Source organism: Pan paniscus, chromosome 6, assembly GCF_029289425.2.
Source record: "Pan paniscus chromosome 6, NHGRI_mPanPan1-v2.0_pri, whole genome shotgun sequence".
Lineage (NCBI taxonomy): Eukaryota > Metazoa > Chordata > Mammalia > Primates > Hominidae > Pan > Pan paniscus.
In genome coordinates, this window is record NC_073255.2 from 77,517,144 (window position 1) to 77,534,610 (window position 17,467).

A 17,467-nucleotide genomic window follows, 5' to 3' on the forward strand; every position below is an offset into this window, starting at 1 on the left:
TTCTTGCATTTCATTTTGATTCCTTGAACTTCATTTTAAATTTTTTTTCTTTTTGAAGTGTATTCTTAATAAGCTCATGTTGGTAATAAGATTCCTCATTTTTTTGCCGTTGGAAATCATTTAGTGCATCCTCACTTATTCAAAATATGTTAGTGAAGTATCTAATTATTGGTTGAACAGTAACCTCTCAGCACTCTTACTTATTTCTCTGTTTTCTGGCTGAACACAGGCTGTGGAGACTTTGCTCTCACCTTCATTGATTCTCCCTGCTTTTCTCTCTCATGGTTTTAAATATTTTTTTCTTTTCTTTGGTGTTACGCAGTTTGACTTTTATTTCTGTTGAGTATTTTTTGTTGGTGGTCACTTTTAATCACAATACACTTCCGCATTCAAGGGTTCCTATCTGATATTCAGTTTCAGAAATGTATAAATATTTGTTATTAATGTGATTTGTTATTTGTATGTAAGCTAGTGAAACCAATGTGTTTGATTTCATCTCATTTTATTCTTTGTATATGTACAATCATATTTGTATTGTGATCATTTTGTTTTTCTGTAGTTCTTTTATTTATTCATCTCAGTATTCTAGTTCACTAATCCTGTTGTTATTAACTTGGTTTAATAATTAAACCATACATTGTATATTAAATTTATTTAAGTTTCAGTTGTTCAATTTCTATTTGAGTCTTTGCAAAACATGCCTGTTTTGTGTGTGTGTGTGTGTGTGTGTGTGTGTGTGTGTGTGTGTGTGTGTGTGTTTGAGACAGAATCTCTCTGTCATCCAGGCTTGAGTTCAGTGCTGGTCATAGCTCACTGCAACCTCAAATTCCTCATCTCAAGAGATCCTCTCACCTCCACCTCCCCAGTACCTGACACTACAGGCACACACCACTGTGCCTGGCTTATTTTTTTATATCTATTTATTGTAGAGACAGCTTTTGCTTTGTTGCCCAAGCTGGTCTCAAACTCCTGGCCTCAAGTGATGTTCTTGCCTTGGCCGCCGCAAAGTGCTTGGGAGTACAGGCATGAGCCACAGCCCCCAGTGCCCGCTTTAGAACTTCATGTGTTTTCAAAATTATTTTGGTATTCTCTTTCCCCATTTGTGTTACTGAATTATTTTAAATATGTTTCCAATCTATGAAGTTTATGTGATGTATAATTTCTTCTTTCCCTTTTTTGGGTAGCTTATTTTGTGTGCTTCATAATTTACAATTTAGTTCTTACCTTGCAGTCTCACATTTGGGATGGCCCTGGTTAGCAATTTTCTCTGTTATTCCAAGGGGCAGAGTGGACGATCCTCACAGGCTTAAGGTCTGTGTAATCAGCCCTGCAATCAGAGCTGTCTCTGAAGGCGGCTCTAACTTCTCGCTTTCATGACTGTTAATTTGCCTCCTGATTCACTTCTAGTCATGGGAAGTTCCAATATTTTTCTATCCGTTCTGTGGGGCAGTTTTAGAATTCTTGTAAAATTTAAAGATTTTTAAGTTACTACATTAAATGACCTTTGAGAATATGTTATTCTGTACTAAAACATAAAATGTACACACGTGTTATGAGTAAAAATTTTTACATAAATATTTTGTGTAGAACAGTGCCACATGAGAAATTTTAATTTTTCTTATTCAATGCCCATGTATTATACACTAACATTATCTGTGAAGTATAAATATTTTCTTAATACTTGGAAGAATTTTTATGTTTCGGACAAATGTCTGAAGTGATCATGCTCCACTTTAATGCATAACTCCTGCACGTGGGCAGAATTGCTGTTCTTTTATAAAATAAAGAATGTTAGTTAGTAGAGTTAAATATATAAATTCAGGTCTTTTGGTTTCAGTCATGAAGCTTCCTCCTTAGCATTTCTCTAGTGCTGTAAAAGTAATCTCAGTTTGAATGTTCGGTTTAATCTAGATGTCATTTAAAACAATCTTAGGGATAAAAGACTATGCATTGAGTACACTGCTTGGGTGATGGGTGCACCAACATCTCAGAAATCACCACTAAAAAACTTATCCCTGTAACCAAACACAACCTCTTCCCCAAAAACCTATTGAAATAAAAATTCACCTAAAATAAAAAAAATACAACAATCTGAAAGGAAATTTGCATGTGGCTACATGTTACTTGTTACTTTAATTTTTATTGTCATTTTACAGTGTTCAAGAAACATTGCTTATAGGATTTCTGCCTTTGTGAAGATAAAGACACTAATTTAGATTTAAAACCTTGCAATATTAAATGATTTTCTTGGTATTAGAAAATTTTGTCCATCCTGTGTTTAGTGCTCCAAAATGCTGATCACTTTTCCACTTGATTAACTTTCTAATAAAGTTTCGAACTTTATTTATTTATTTATTTATTTATTGTTTTTTTTTTGAGACAAAGTCTAGCTCTGTCGCCAGGCTGGAGTGCAGTGGTACGATCTTGGCTCACTGCAACCTCTGCCTCCCAGGTTCAAGCAATTCTCCTGCCTCAGCCTCCCGAGTATCTAAGACTACAGGCACGCACCACCATGCCCAGCTAATTTTTGTATTTTTAGTAGAGACTGGGTTTCACTATGTTGGCCAGGATGGTCTCGATCTTCCGACCTCATGATCCGCCTGCCTCGGCCTCCCAAATTGCTGGGATTACAGGCATAAGTCATCGCCCCTGGCTTTTTTTTTTTTTTTTTAGTTTCAAACTTTCTAATAATTACTTAGCACTCTTTATTTTTTCTATACCAGACAGTTGATTTCTGTGATCATTTTAAAATCGATTAATATCATTGTAAATGTATCGATTTTTCATTTAATTAATCTCTGTGTACACAGTGAACTCTTTGGTATTAAATCTACATGTATATGTCTTGAAATTATACCTAACACATCATTAATTATATCTAAGAATTAACCACTCTGATTAATCAGATTTTCATCTCTTTCCACCATTTTGCATTTACTGCATCATTTTGTGTGTATTAAAATTTATAATTCCTTTTCTGTAAACATATTTCCAATATATGAAATTTATGTGATGTACAAATATTAATACTTAGGAGGTACCTTCAGTTTGTCATTTAGGCAAAATCAAGTCTAATGACACAGTTTTCCAATTAACTTTATTCTTTGTTACCTATTTATAATATTTAAATTTAATGAGCCCATAATTATATTCATATATACGTATACATGTAAATGATTACTACAGTAAAGCAATTTAACACATGCATGAACTCATGTAGTTTTCTTTTGGTGTCAAAACACCTAAAGTTTACCCTATTCAAAAATTACCAGTATATCATATAAAAATAGTAACTATAACCTTTAAACTGTACTTTAGTACTCCAGTTTCATTTATTTTATGTAACTGAACATTGACTTGTGTCTCTTCTCCCCCCAGTCATCATTCTATAGTGTCTCTATGTATTTAAACTTTTTAAAAGTTTCATATGTAACAGAAATTATGCAATATTTTTCTCTCTCCCTAAGCTATTTCACTTAGCTTAATATCCTCCATGTTCATTTATGTTATCACAAATGGCAGTATCTTCTCCTTTTTAAAAGCTGAAATATGTTACATTATTATATATTATACACACACACACACACACACAAACACCTCCCCCACAGTTTTTTTCTCCACTTATCCATCAATACACAGTAACTTGATCCCATGGCTTGGCTGTTAGGAACAATACTGCGGTGGGGCATGGGGAAGAGGGGAATGCAGATATCTCTACAAGATGCTGATTTCATTTCCTGTTGATATATAATTTATAAGAGGGATGGCTGACCCATACAGTAGTTCTATTTTTAGATTTTCAGGAACCTTCATAGTGTTTTCCATAATGGCTGTACTAACTTACATTCTAAGCAGCAGTGTACAAACGTTCCCTTCTCTCCACACCATCACCAACACTTATTATCTCTTGTCCTTTTTATAACAGCCATCCTAAGAGATGGAAGGTGATATCCCATTGTTATTTAACCAGAAACTGTAAAACTAGAAGAAAACATGGGCCAAAGCTCCTTGACATTGGTTCAGATAATTTATTGAATACAACACTAAAATCACAAGAAACAAAAACCAAAAATATAAGTAGGAGTACATCTAACCCTAAAGCTTCTGCATAGGAGAAATCAATCAATGAAATTAAAAAGCAGCCTATGAGCTAGGAGAAAATATTTGCTAACAATATATCTCATAAGGGGTTAATATCAAAATACATAAGAAACCCATGCAACTGAATAGAGAAAAAAGAGAGAAAATTCACCAAAATCTAATAACCTGATTTAAAAACAAAGAACCTGAATAGACATTTATCTTTTAAAAAACATATAAAAATGGCTAACAAGTATTCAACATCAGTATTCATCAGGAAAATGCAAATCAAAGTCCTCATTTACTTTAGCTTTTATAATTTATTTCACACAATAAATATGAATGTGTACAGCAGGTACAGTAATCTGCATCCTACAACAGAGGACCCTGAGACTGGTGACTCGGGGATGCATCTGCATGGAGCCGGCCTGGGGTGGGGTGAATCGTGCTGAAGAGGACAGCAGATGACACAGAACCAGGGGAAGTGACTCACCTGGGACCCCTCAGCAGAGGAGCCTCGGTCAGTCCCCAAAACTCAGCCCCACCCTCTGGGGACCTGCTCCCTGCTGGCTTGGTCAGCACCATGGACAGAGGACAAGTGGGCGAGGCTGTCAGAAAAGAATGGAGGGAGGAGGACAGCCAGATGCCCCAAGCCAGGGCTCCTGGCTGACAGCCCTGAGAACCTCCTGAGGCTAGGAATTGGGTAGAGGGCCAAACTGGCCACCTGTGGGGTCCTCAGTCACCCTCATTACCTCTGGTGCCACCACAGCAGTGCACAGCAGCCCAATTAGTAAGCGATAAGGCAGGCATGTGGATGGATCAGAGGAATCTTGCTCAGGGGCTCTTATAGGACAAAGGTAAAAGAAAGGCCACTGTGGCTGGAGAGAGGGTCACAGCCCCTGGGTCAGACACGATGGAGAAATGAGGAAAAGGGAAGGGGTGGTGGCGAATATGCAGGAGAGGCAAGTGGATGCAGGATGGTCAGAATCTATTAGACAGGATGGGCTCCAGGTGCCTCCTCGGTGTACTGGGCACGTCTCAGCCTTCCTGGAACTGAGCCTGGTGATGTGGTCACTTTTGGGGAGACTGTTTTCAGGGCCCAGCCACACACCCCTGGGCAGCACTGTCCCATCTCAGGATTGGACTTTCTCAGCTCCCATAGGGGATGCTGCCTGCAGTCCAGGAAGGGCAGCCCCCTTGTGCACCCTGAGCCCCCATGGATCCTCAGCAGCCCCTGCCTGGCCCTGCGCTCCCTCTGCTCTCTTGTCCCAGTCCCTCCTGAGTGTCAGCCAGTAAGGAGGCCCTGTATGTCCTTTCTTCCCTATGCAGGCTCCTGGGCTAAGACCTGGGTCAGATGCGGATGGGGCTGGTCCTTCCCTGAGGCCTGCTTGGGAAAGGGGATGGCCCCTAGCCTGGTCTGGGCCCTCAACTCTCCTCATTGCCTTACAGTGAGACACAGCTCCCCCTGTCTGTGCCCTGGAGGTGGAGGTAAGAGCCTGACCCTGCCGTATGGGAGCTGCTCCATAGATGGGCAACTTGGTGGGGGGTTTTTGATGTGGAGGCCGTTGCCTGTGGGCATGCGTGCTGGGAGTGGGAGTGACATACTGTCACTAGGAGAGGCCACAGTTACTGCTGAATCTCACCCCAAACTCTAGCCCTGCAGGTTTTTTACCACAGCCACCACCAAGAATCACAGTAGTGTCTCAGGAGTTGCTGCCCACTGCCCAACAGGGCCCTACCTGGAGGCCAAGACCCAACCAAAGCCCAGGGTGTCTGTGCCCTGGGAGCAGTGTGTCCTGTGGTCATGAGGCCAGGCCACCAGTGCCCACTAATCAGGGGCTTGGTTCTGTCCTATTCTGGTTCCTTCCAGTTCAGTCCCATCAGGGCCCCTAACCACATGACCCAGCATCCAAGAATCACTCCAGGAAGCCTGGCAGCTCAGCTCACTCTATCACTTCTTACCTACAGCAAAAACGTCAGGGCATCAGACACACAGATAAATGCCTATAAATGCTTAACTGGAATAAATCTAGGAACAGCAAGAAGGCACAGCTGTGAGTGAGGGTCCCCCATGACTGCTCTTCAGGGTTTAGGACAGGAGCCCATTTTTGCCTCCTGGTGCTGCCTGCCTCTCAGACAGGGCAGGACACACTTTCCTCACTGAAAGGACAACAGGCCTGGTCCCTAGCCCTCCTGCCCATCCCTGCAAGCATCACCTTGCTGGGAGGAATCTGATGCCTTGGCATGGTCTGCTTCTAAGCCAGGAACAGGAACACCTTCTGGACATCCCATAGGAAGGAATAAATCCAGATCAGAGTTCACAACCTGAGCTCTTGCCCACTCTTCATGAAAAGGGAGGCCCAGTCCTAGGCAGACTGAACCTCTTCTGAGGAACTGTGGAGCCAAAGACTGGAAACTTCCAGAATCCTTAGGCTCAGATCCCCCTTAGAGTCACCCTGAGATCTGTCTCACCAGAGCATCTTCTGTCCACAAATGTCTCATTGGGCCTAAAAAGGAATCCTCACAGAGGTCTTGGGCCCAGCACGGTCACTCCTACTGAATGTCGAGAAGACAAAGGCCAAGAACCCAGGGAAACACCAGGTCTGGCCCTTCCACTCCCAGCTAGAGCAGGATGCATAGGCCAGACTGTGTCAGAAGCCCAGCTACCCAGATGGAGGGAAAGTCAACCCCAAAGGGGCGGAAGGGGTCAGTCACACATCCTGGGCAGACAGTGGCATGGGCAACACAGGTGAGCTGTGTGCTGATGACTTTCCTGGCTTTGGAAATGAAGTATCTGCAGAAAAAGACTCCTTCCCTTCCAGAATGTCTGTTTTATGACAGCAGTTTTGACAGTGACTCTTGTGTCTGTTCTGAGGCTTGGCCCTGCTCTATAGAAAATGGAGCAGGCCAAGATGTCCTCTGAACATGCACCAGAATGACCTAGATGTGAGCCAAACCTTCACAAGCCATGCCATGTTCAGAGAGCGCTGCAGCATCAAGTAAGGCGTGTGGGGCATGGAGGGTTCCAGGGGAGGCGGGCAATCCGGAGGGATGGGGCATCTGAGGGGCAGTGGGGAGGTCTCAGGACAGGGGTAGGGTCTCAGAGAAGAGGGTGACAGCCCAGCCTACTGCCTAGAGATCTGGCCTTGGGAAGGGTCTGCAGAGGGGCCTGGAAGAGTGAGGTTTTCAGGGCAGTCCAGGGGATTCTGAACACCTCTGCTCCTTCCTTGAAGACAAGCAAATGTTGTGCACCCAGATTGCCACCTTAAACTGACTCCTACAGTGCTTGCTTGATGGGACAAGTGTGCACAGGAGACCCAGTCCAGGGACCCTGCCCAGGAGTCTGTCTCCTCCAGAAGGACCCAGCTCCCCTCCTCTGCACAGGAGGCACAGGCAGATCCCTGCAGGGCACACAAACCATGCCCTGCCTGAGAGGGGGCATCACACGGCTGGGGCTGGGACTCAGGGCCAGCATCCTGGGCAGACTGGGCCAGGACTCATCTTGGGAGAGCACTCAGGGAGCCCCCTCTTTCAGGGGTCACATTTGATGGAGATGAGAACACCCCCATAAGGAGCTGCAGGACCTTATCTGATGCAGCCTCCTGAGGGAGGTCTCATCCCATGCAGAGGGGGCCCCCAGCATCACAGACTGAGGCCCCAGTAGGCCCTGCTCAGGCCACCAGCCCTCCACCGTGAAGGGCCAGGTCCTCCCATGCCTGCTGTTCCCACAAACCCCTACTTCGAGCTCATCACAAGCTCATCCTCAGGCTCTGGTACATCTGCCTTCTGCAGGGCAAGCGCATGCTCATAGCCAGGGCACATGCGGCATTGAAAGTGCACAGAACCCTGTCCCCATGTGCCCAAGGGTGCTGGGGAAGCACACAAGCACACCAAACCTGGCCCGAAGGCAGTGCTCACACTGTCCACAGGACCCTCTGCTTTAACCCAGAGGGACGGCCAAACCAAGCCAGGCCTGGTGGACTGGACAGGGCACCATGAGTCCTCCTGGAAACCGAACCCACCCCTGAGACAACTCAGATGAAAGACAGGAGTGTGGCAAGCTCTTCCCTGACTGGACCTTCCCCCATTAGTGGCCTCCTGTGCAGAGCTGGACCCCAGGGGAATCTAGAAAGGACCCAGCACTGCCTAGTGTGAGGTGCCCATGGAGGAAATAAGGTGAAGTCACAGACCCCTCCCAGGAGACCCCTCCTGGCCTGATGCCCAGCCCCAAACCTAGACCCTCTCCTGAAGCTCTCCTGTTTGTCCTGTGGGAGCTTTCCTAAGATGCAGTGTCCCATACCTGGGCTATGGACGATGATGTGGTTGTGAAGCACTTTGAGGCCTCCATGGCTGAGCTCAGAAAGATGCACTATGACCACTGACCCCAAGGTCCCCTCCTGAGTCACCATCTAAGACAGTAAATAGTGGGGAGTGCCCAGGACCCTCCATCCCTGCTCCCCAGGCCTTCCTTCTCCTTCTCCTCTTCCTTCTCTAAGAAGCTTCTAAAAACAGGCCAGCTGGGCCCCAGGGCAGGTGCTGGACTCACCCCAGTGACAGGGCAGGGGATGAGGGCAAGACCCCTCCAAGCCCCCCACCACACCCTTCCCCTCCTGCCCTACAAGAACCCTGGAAGCCCCTGGAGGGCTCGGTCCTGTCTGTGCCAGCCCACACCCATAGCTGCGAGCACCAACAGGGACAGAGTGCAGCAGGGGTCCCCACTCACAAGTTCCCATACCCCAGGCAGGAAACACCCCTCACTGTGGGATCAGCAGGGACTCTCACTCACGAGCGCCCATACCCCAGGTGGCACACACCCCTCACTGTGGGATCAGCAGCCTGTAGGTGTTTCCTCAGTGTCAGACCAGGTGGGTTACTAGAGACCCCAAAACTCCAAGGACCCAGATACCTGGGGCCCAGCCGTACAAAGGTCAGATGGGCTTGGGGGAGAAGTGGACCAAGTTCGCTTTCCATTCAGCTAAACATACAAAGATCCCTAGGAAGGCCCTGGTTCTGGAGAGAGGGTCTCTGGCACCCAGGCCTCTGCGGACATCCCTCAGCATGGAGGCCCTCCCCAAGGGGGATGGGTTGGCCCTCCCTGGTCCACTAGCCCAGCTCCAGAAGCCCAGAAGCTGACCTGAGGCCAAGTCCCAGCAGCACAAGAAGAATTCCACAGAGCCCAGGGCAACAGGCCACTCTCTGGGGGCCCAGCGGCTCAAGATGTGGCAAGCCTGTTCCTATCTCAGGATAGACCATGGGATTTTTGGTGATTTCTGTGTTGGAATTCTCTCCCAAACTCCCCATGGACCTGGACATCCGGGGCTCATGGTGTCCACAATGCAGCTTTGAGCAGGGATTCCAAACCCCTGTTCTTTCTACATCTTCCCTGGACACCCCCAGGACAATAGGACAGGCTCTGGCCCTGAACCCCCTCAGGGCCCCAACAACCAGGCCTTGCCCAGCCCACTGAAAACCCAGCAGTAGGGCCGTAGACACTCCCCTTCCATGGTGGCACCTGGATCTGACCTTTCTCAGGGGCCACTGAGCAGCACAGCCTTAAAGGAGTCAAGACAGCACCCAGACAACCCCAGACAGCTCCTGAGCTGGGTGAAATCAGTGTCAATGCGGAAGCAGGACTCAGAGGCTGCTGGAGGGGAGGGGGATTGTGGCATCTGCAGAGCCCCAGCCAGCCAGCAGCCTGTCACATGTCCCCATGCCTGCCCACTTGCGTGACAGAGCCTCCCTCACAAGGCAAACATCCTAGACCTACAGATGCCAAGCTCAGCCCAAGCCCTGGGAGAAAAGGGACCCACGGGAGCCATGGGTGCCAGAGAAATAACCAAGATAACAAAAGAGGGGACTGAGCTTCCTGGGGCACTGGCCAAAACTAGAATTTGGCCCAGGGAATAGCAAGCCCCTTAAAGTAGTGTGTGGGTACACAGGGCCCCCACAAGGCAGGGCATGCCTGGCAGGGCCAAGCCAGTGATGTTACCGGGCTCAAAGAGCAACCATCCACATCGCTGAGGGCAGGACAGGAGCAAGTGGACCAGCCTCCAACCTCTTCAACTCAAGGAAGCAGCGATGGCTGGACTCCAGCACCCTGAGTGGCCACCATCCAACCATCAGTGGGGCACAGGCCAGAGACCATTGATCTATCGGGTTGTCCTGGGGCCCTGTTTCCACTGCACAAGAACGACTTCAAATTGCACGATCAAGTAGAAGCTGGTGAAGAATGGGCCCAGGAGCCCGGGTCCCTGGGGCTGCTGTCCTCGGCAGGTCCAAAGGACAGAAATAGTCAGAAAAGGTGTCTATGGTCAGAAAAAGTCAGAAAGGTAGTCTCACTCCTTCGAAGGAGGCTCCAAGGTGGGGACCAGAGCTGCAGCAGGACGACCTCCTGGCGGCCCTGAAATAGGCTCTGGCAGGATCCCAGAGTCTGCCGTTCTGTGCTTCTCTTTCTCCTTTTCCTTGAGGGCTTGGAATCTTCCCCCATTTGACAGTGAGTCTGCAGCCATGGACAATCAATTTACAAAAGGACTTCTCAGTGGCCATTTCCATAGCCTGCCCTGTGGAAAGCTGATGAGAGCACACTGCTGTCTCTGCACAACAGTGACCATCCGGATCTCGCCAACAGGTAGAGATCATTTCTTAAATCTGTCTCAGAAATGGTATCCCCCAGACCATCAACATAGACGGCGGGCAGACTTCTCTTCCAGTGGGTCCAGATGAAGCATGGTTGAAGCCTGCTCTAGAAGCTTATCTGCTACGGGGTCATTGTTTCCGCATATCGATTTTTAATATTCTGATCAGCAAGGGGGTCATCTGGATCTGCAGGCTTCTCATGTCTGTGCAGACACTCCTCTCCTCTCTCACCCTCTCCCTTTACCCATAAAGAGCAAATGTGGGGCTTATTCCTTAGGCAGTAGAGTGTGGTCTGGGCCAGTTTAGGCAGCATGTCACTGGTGCATGCGGCTTTCCCCAGCGGGACAGCTGGTCATATTCTATTAGGGTTAGAAATCCCTCTCTCCATATCTGCAGTGGCCTTTTAAAGACAGTTCTGCATCATGAACCTGGATGGGCAGTCATACTCCAGGTGTGAGAAGCAGGTCTGACAGACATTTTTTGCAGGCTCAGCACCCTTCAGTCTTGGAATGCATGTGCACCACACAGCCCCAGCCAGACACTGAATGACCTGGCACAGATTTTGCATTTTTTCTCATCATTTTCTTTGGTCATTCAGATACACAGGTTTTCTCTAGGACATGTGTGACACAGAAGAGAGAACCATCCTCCCAGTTTTGTCTGTTTTAGGTACTGGAGCCCAGAGAGGTCTCCTCTTGAGAGGGTCGGCAGGCAGTAGTAGCTTTTTAGGTGGGAGAGAGGACCCCCACAATCCCAGCAGCCCCAGCTCCTCTTTCTGGCTCTTTTCTTGAGACCCTGGACAACTGCCTTTGACCACATGTGATTCATCTTTCTTTACTCAAGGCAAACATCGCTCCCAAGGAATCTCCATTCTTGGAGGAAACTCTTGGCTTCCTGGTCTCTCCAAGACCTGGCCTGGAAGAGACAGAGAAACGTGAACGCACCTTGAAATACAGTGTATACTTGATGATTTTCAAAGACCCTCCCTCTACACTCACAGGGCTTAAGGAGACCTTGTGTCTGCTGCTGGGAGATGACAAAACCTTAAGTGAGAAGGTCAAGAACCAGGATCACTAGAAAAAGAAATGTCCAATCTCTAAACGCATAGACATGTTGGGAAACATCTGTGTGTCTGGATATTTATTGTGTCCAATGATGGATAAAGACTCAAAAACTCACCGGGCACGGTGGCTAATGCCCTTAATCCCAGCACTTTGGGAGGCCAAGGCAGGCAGATCACCTGAGGTCAGGAGTTCAAGACCAGCCTGGCCAACATGGCAAACCCCAACATGGCAAAACCCCATATAAAAATTATTGGGGCATGGTGGTGTGAACCTGTAAACCCAGCTACTTGAGAGGCTGAGGCAAGAGAGTCATTTGAACCCTGCAGGCAGAGGTTGCAGTGAGCCAAGATCACCCCACTGCACTCCAGCCTGGGCAACAGAGTGAGACCCTGTCTCAAACAACAACAACAACAACCACAACAACAAAAAATCAACAAGAAGAAACCTCAAAAGCAAAAAGATTTTGGCAAAGTACTCCTGGCCTGGAAAGGCTCTTTGTTTTACATGCAGATGATTTGTCCTGAAAAGAGGCCTCCTGGTCACAAAGTCTTACTTGGTAAGAGCTCCAAGTACACAGAGCCACAGGCCATCATCCATGGAGCTGCCTCTGCTGACCAGGATGGAAACTCAGGGTAAAGGTGACTGAGGCTAGAACAAAAAGATTAGAGATAAATAAAGAAAACTAATTTGAAAAAAATTAAAGAAAAATATAGTAACCTGAAGTAATTTTTATTAAAGCCTTGTCTGTGAATAAGTTCAATATGGCTAATCACAGTACTGTACATAATAATCTAAAATTTTAACTATTGGTCAAGCACAGTGGCTCATGCCTATAATCCTAGGGCTTTGGGAGGCCAAGTTGGGAGAACTGCATGAACCTAGGAATTGGAAACTAGCCTGGGCCACAGAGTGAGACCATGCCTCTGCCAAACAATAAAACATTAGCTGCGCATGGCGGCATGGCCTGTAAAACAATAAATAGAAATGAAATTATAACTACCACAAACTAAGCTACAATATTTATGTCATCACAAATTAATAGTCAATTTATTTCAGTCCAAAAGAGATAACCAAGAATTGATTTCAAAATCAATTCAGAGCTTTGCCCTCTCTGTATGGTGGAAGAGCAAGAAACAGACTCCCTCTGGCACCAAACACACAGGAAGCCAGACCAACCACATGAACCAGATGTCTCCAAACACTAGAAGCATCTGCAAGGAGCACAGAACTGAGGTCTGGAGGCTGAAACCAAGAGAGGGGACTGCGTTGCTGCCCCAGCTTAGAGCCTGCAGAGCCTACTGGCAGTGCAGGGTGGGAGGATATAGGAAGAGCATGGAAGTCCACATGTTAAGGAGACAGGGCTGAGAATGTGAAGAGAAAAACATATGGCTGAGTGCCAGAAAGTAGGGAGGAGTGGCTGAAGTAGGGGTAAGATTGGCGAGTAGAAGACAGGGGCTCATTGAACCATTGGCAGGTATATGGGTAAATACCAATCAAGATAAATAATATTACCCAGTACAAAAGGGAAAAGGGCACTCTACACCTTTTTTTTTTTTTTTTTTTTTGAGACAGAGTCTTGCTATGTCACCCAGGCTATGGTGCAGTGGCGCAATCTCGGCTCACTGCAACCTCTGCCTCCTGAGTTCAAGTGATTCTCCTGCCTCAGCCTCCTGAGTAGCTGGGATTACAGGCACACACCACCATCCCCGGATAATTTTTGTATTTTTAGTAGAGACAGGGTTTCACTATGTCAGTCAGGCTGGTCACGAACTCCTGACCTCGTGATCCGCCTGCCTCGGCCTCCCAAAGTGCTGGAATTACAGGTGTGAGCCACCATGACTGGCCCACCCTACATTTTTTTCAGAACATTTTCACAAGAAAACTTGTCATTATGAGTTTAATATTGTCCAAAAGTAGAAGAGGGGACATTTCCCAATATATTTTAGGAAGCTAGTATTACTCTCCAATAGAATCAGAGAAAGGAAGTACCAAAAAAAAACAAAAAAACAAAAAAAACCCTGTAAAATAGTATGCCTCATGAAACTCGATGTGGAAATCCCCAACAAAACATTATTCAACAGAGCCACATGCTTCACCCATGGGTGAATTTCTTCTAGGAATCATAAAGATTTGGGGAAATCAAAGGAAATCTTTTATTAAGAATTAAAGTTGTAGACTCCTATCTTGAGTTGATTACTTTGAATTTTTGGTCCCAGATCTAATTCTATAATCTTTATCACATGCAGCCAGATGCTGAAGAGAAATAGATATAACAGCAATATGGGAGTTGTCCTCTCTAAAGCCCAACTGAAAAAACCCAGAGTCAGAAGTTTTACAAACAGAAAAACAACATACTTACTCTGAACCAGGGAAGGAGAGGTAATTCAAACATTTAAATTTAAATTGCTATGAGATTACTGACTTGTTAGAAACTGAAGGAGCGAGCAATGCTTCTGAACTCCATGCTTTTCCATCAGAAAACGGAGATAGACAACCTCGAATTTATCCAGTCATAACATTAATTTCCCTATGAAACAAATCATAAAATAAATATTAAACTCATGACATATTCTCTGACTAAAAGAAGGCAAGATAAACTGAACAGTTAATTATCAGTGTAATAAATTATGTACAAGAATCTTATTGCTGCATTTTTTAACAATGATGAAACTAGAAACAATGTAAATTTCTATCAAAAAATAAACAGTGAAACAAATATTGTATACCCATTCTTTGGAATACATTAGAAATAGAGAGTTAGAATCTCATGCACTTATTTGGAATAATGTAAGTGATACATTGCTTGTGAAACAGCAAAATAAAAACAATATAGTATAATATAATCTGTGTTCAAAAACTGTACATGTATTTATCTCTTTTTTTTTTTTTCTGGAGGCAGGGTCTCACTTTGTCACCCAGATGGGAGTGCAGTGGCGTGATCACAGCTCACTGCAGCCTCAAACTCCTGAGCTCAAGGGATCCTCCCCACTCAGCCTCCCAAAGTGTTGGGATTACCGGCCTGAGCCACTGCACCCGGCCAACTTTATAGGTATTTATAAATTTATAGAAAACATCCAGAAGAATAAAAACCAAGCTATAATAATTTCTTCTAAGAAGGGAGTGAGTTTGGAAGGAAGAGGAAGACATGGGAGACTTTCACTACATAAATATCTTTATGATCTGACATTCTTAAAATAGCATGCATTTATTTTATAATTAGAAAAAGAGGAAAAATATAAGCATTGTTACCATTTGGTAGGAGGGCAATAGTTTTGTTTTCATCAGTATTTGTATTGCATGTTAGTACATAACACAAACCTGGAAGAGAAGGCCCAGAGGAATAATTAGAACAAAAAAAATCACACCTCAAAAAGAGAGTGGGTGTTATCTTTACATATCAACAAGCGTTCCAGGTGAGTGCTGGTCAGGATCTACCGCTGCTCCAGCTCCCTCAAATCACCTCAAATCAAATCTACGCCCTGACAGGAGGAAGGCAGAGGACAGGGAAGGCCAAGTGCCAGCAAGTGCTCTCCCCAACCAAAGGCCTGTTTCTGCAAGTTTCCTGTCATTAAGAAGAAAATGGAGTCCTGATGAGATGTGGACCCCTTCGGGATGCTGGCAGAGAAACACAAACTGGAATATGCCATAATCATACCTTAGAGGAAGACTTCTAGGTTGAGACTTGAAATTCATGAAAAGCTTGTGTGAAGTAAATAAAGCTACTCTAACTCTCTGAGTGTCAGTTTCCTCACTTATAAAATGGGGATCGCATGCCAACATCAGGAAGTTGATGCCAGAATTAAATTCACAAAGATATCTAAAAGTGACTGTTAATGCAAGAATCCACTTTATTTAAAAACAAACAGGCCGGGTGCGGAGGCTCACGCCTGTAATCCCAGCACTTTGGGAGGCCGAGGTGGGCGGATAATGAGGTCAAGAGATCGAGACCATCCTGGCTAACACGGTGAAATCCCGTCTCTACTAAAAATACAAAAAATTAGCTGGGCGTGGTGGTGGGCGCCTGTAGTCCCAGCTACTTGGGATGCTGAGGCAGGAGGATGGTGTGAACCTGGGAGGCGGAGCTTGCAGTGAGCTGAGATTGCACCACTGCACCCTAGCCTGGGCGACAGAGCGAGACTCTGTCTCAAACAAACAAACAAACAAAAAACAAAACAAAACAAAAAACAGCATCAGACTTCAAAATACACAAAAGAAATAATGTTCATGTGTCCAAAGAGGAGATGGTCAGCTTTCTAAGCAGCCTGAGCACGTGAGAATGAGATCTATCCCTAACTAGAACTCTTCACAGCTCCACTGAAGAGGACACATACAGGGCCCCAAGAAGCTAAGTGCATGGCCAGTGTAGAGTGACTGGTGTAGTGAGGGTGGAATCCCCAAAGACCCTCTGAAATGCAGTTACACAACAGGCTCCCAGGAAACACTGGAACAAACCAGGCAGCTGAGCAGATACTACCAGGAACGGAGTGAGCAGAGGAGGGTCAGGGCCACAAATCTCAGCAGAATACACCAAACTGCAAGGAGCTCCTGGCTGTGTAAACAGCAGCTGTGGCTGCATCAGGACCAATCTTGTGAGGCAGCTGCTGGGGACAGCTAAGATCACGTGTTTTTGCAGCCACACACCCAACAGCAGTGCCTCTTGAACACAAATCACAAAATCCTCTCCCTTCACCTTTAAGGTGACGGATGATGGATGCCCTCATGTTACAACATCCCCACCAACACTTGCAGACAAGTGTATTTAGAAACTCCCACCTAACGAGGGAACACTCAGGAGTAGAATGAGAATATTGAGGGATGGGGGAGGAATGCAGGTACTTGACCCCACAGACTCTACTGAAAACAAGGGAAGAGCTGATGTGCTGTGGTCTCCCTATACTTCATCTTGCCACGTCCATAGATGCCGCATGGTTCTTGTTCCTTTATTTACAAAGGTGCTGATGAGCCCATGTGTAACTGATCCTGAAGGAGTAAATTATTCACAAAGTACAATAACAGTGTCAATATCCATGCCCAGGGTTTTTAGGGGTTTTTATTTATAGTAACCCTCACTCAGGAATCACAAATGAAGCCTGTTGGAATGTGCTATATGAACAAGGTCTTATTTTCATGTAGATTAACACCTTGGTTTTTACGGATTAGACATAAAAGCATAAAAGCTGGCGCCATTCCAGAATCAAAGCAACTGTCCCTGAGGACATATGAAATTTAGGGACATCAATTATTAGGAAGGTACACGAAACTAGAAGTGCTTCCGGAAGTTTCCATTGTCTAGACAGAAAAATTCAACAGATCAGCCCGAGAGAGTAAAGGTACTGCCGTGAGTGCCGCGGGTGATCAGCTTTCTATTCACAGCAAAGATGTGAAGCCTAAGGAATTTCAAAGACTCCCCAAGTGGTCCACACCTTGAAAGTTGCTCCCACAAAGCTGGAGCACTATCTGTTCTTGAATATCAGGTTGCCATCTGTGTCTTTGAGACACTGCCCAGTCAGGCCTCAGTTGAGATGAGGCCAATGACGTGCCAATGAAAATGCCTAAACCGTCTTTATCTTTAGGTAGCCATTTGGTGGACTTTCCACCAAATGGGTTGGTGAAAAATGGCGCACCAGAGACACACGCCTGGGAAGTGAAATTTTCTCCTCGGATTTTAGCATCTCCTGCGTAAACCA

The 17,467-nt window shown here is 45.9% G+C and overlaps 1 pseudogene; it reads right to left on the reverse strand.

The window, feature by feature from the left end:
• Window positions 1–10,415: 10,415 nt before the first annotated feature.
• On the reverse strand, window positions 10,416–11,567 carry LOC117980974 (pre-mRNA-splicing factor RBM22-like; annotated as a pseudogene).
• Between the last annotated feature and the right edge of the window lie 5,900 nt (window positions 11,568–17,467).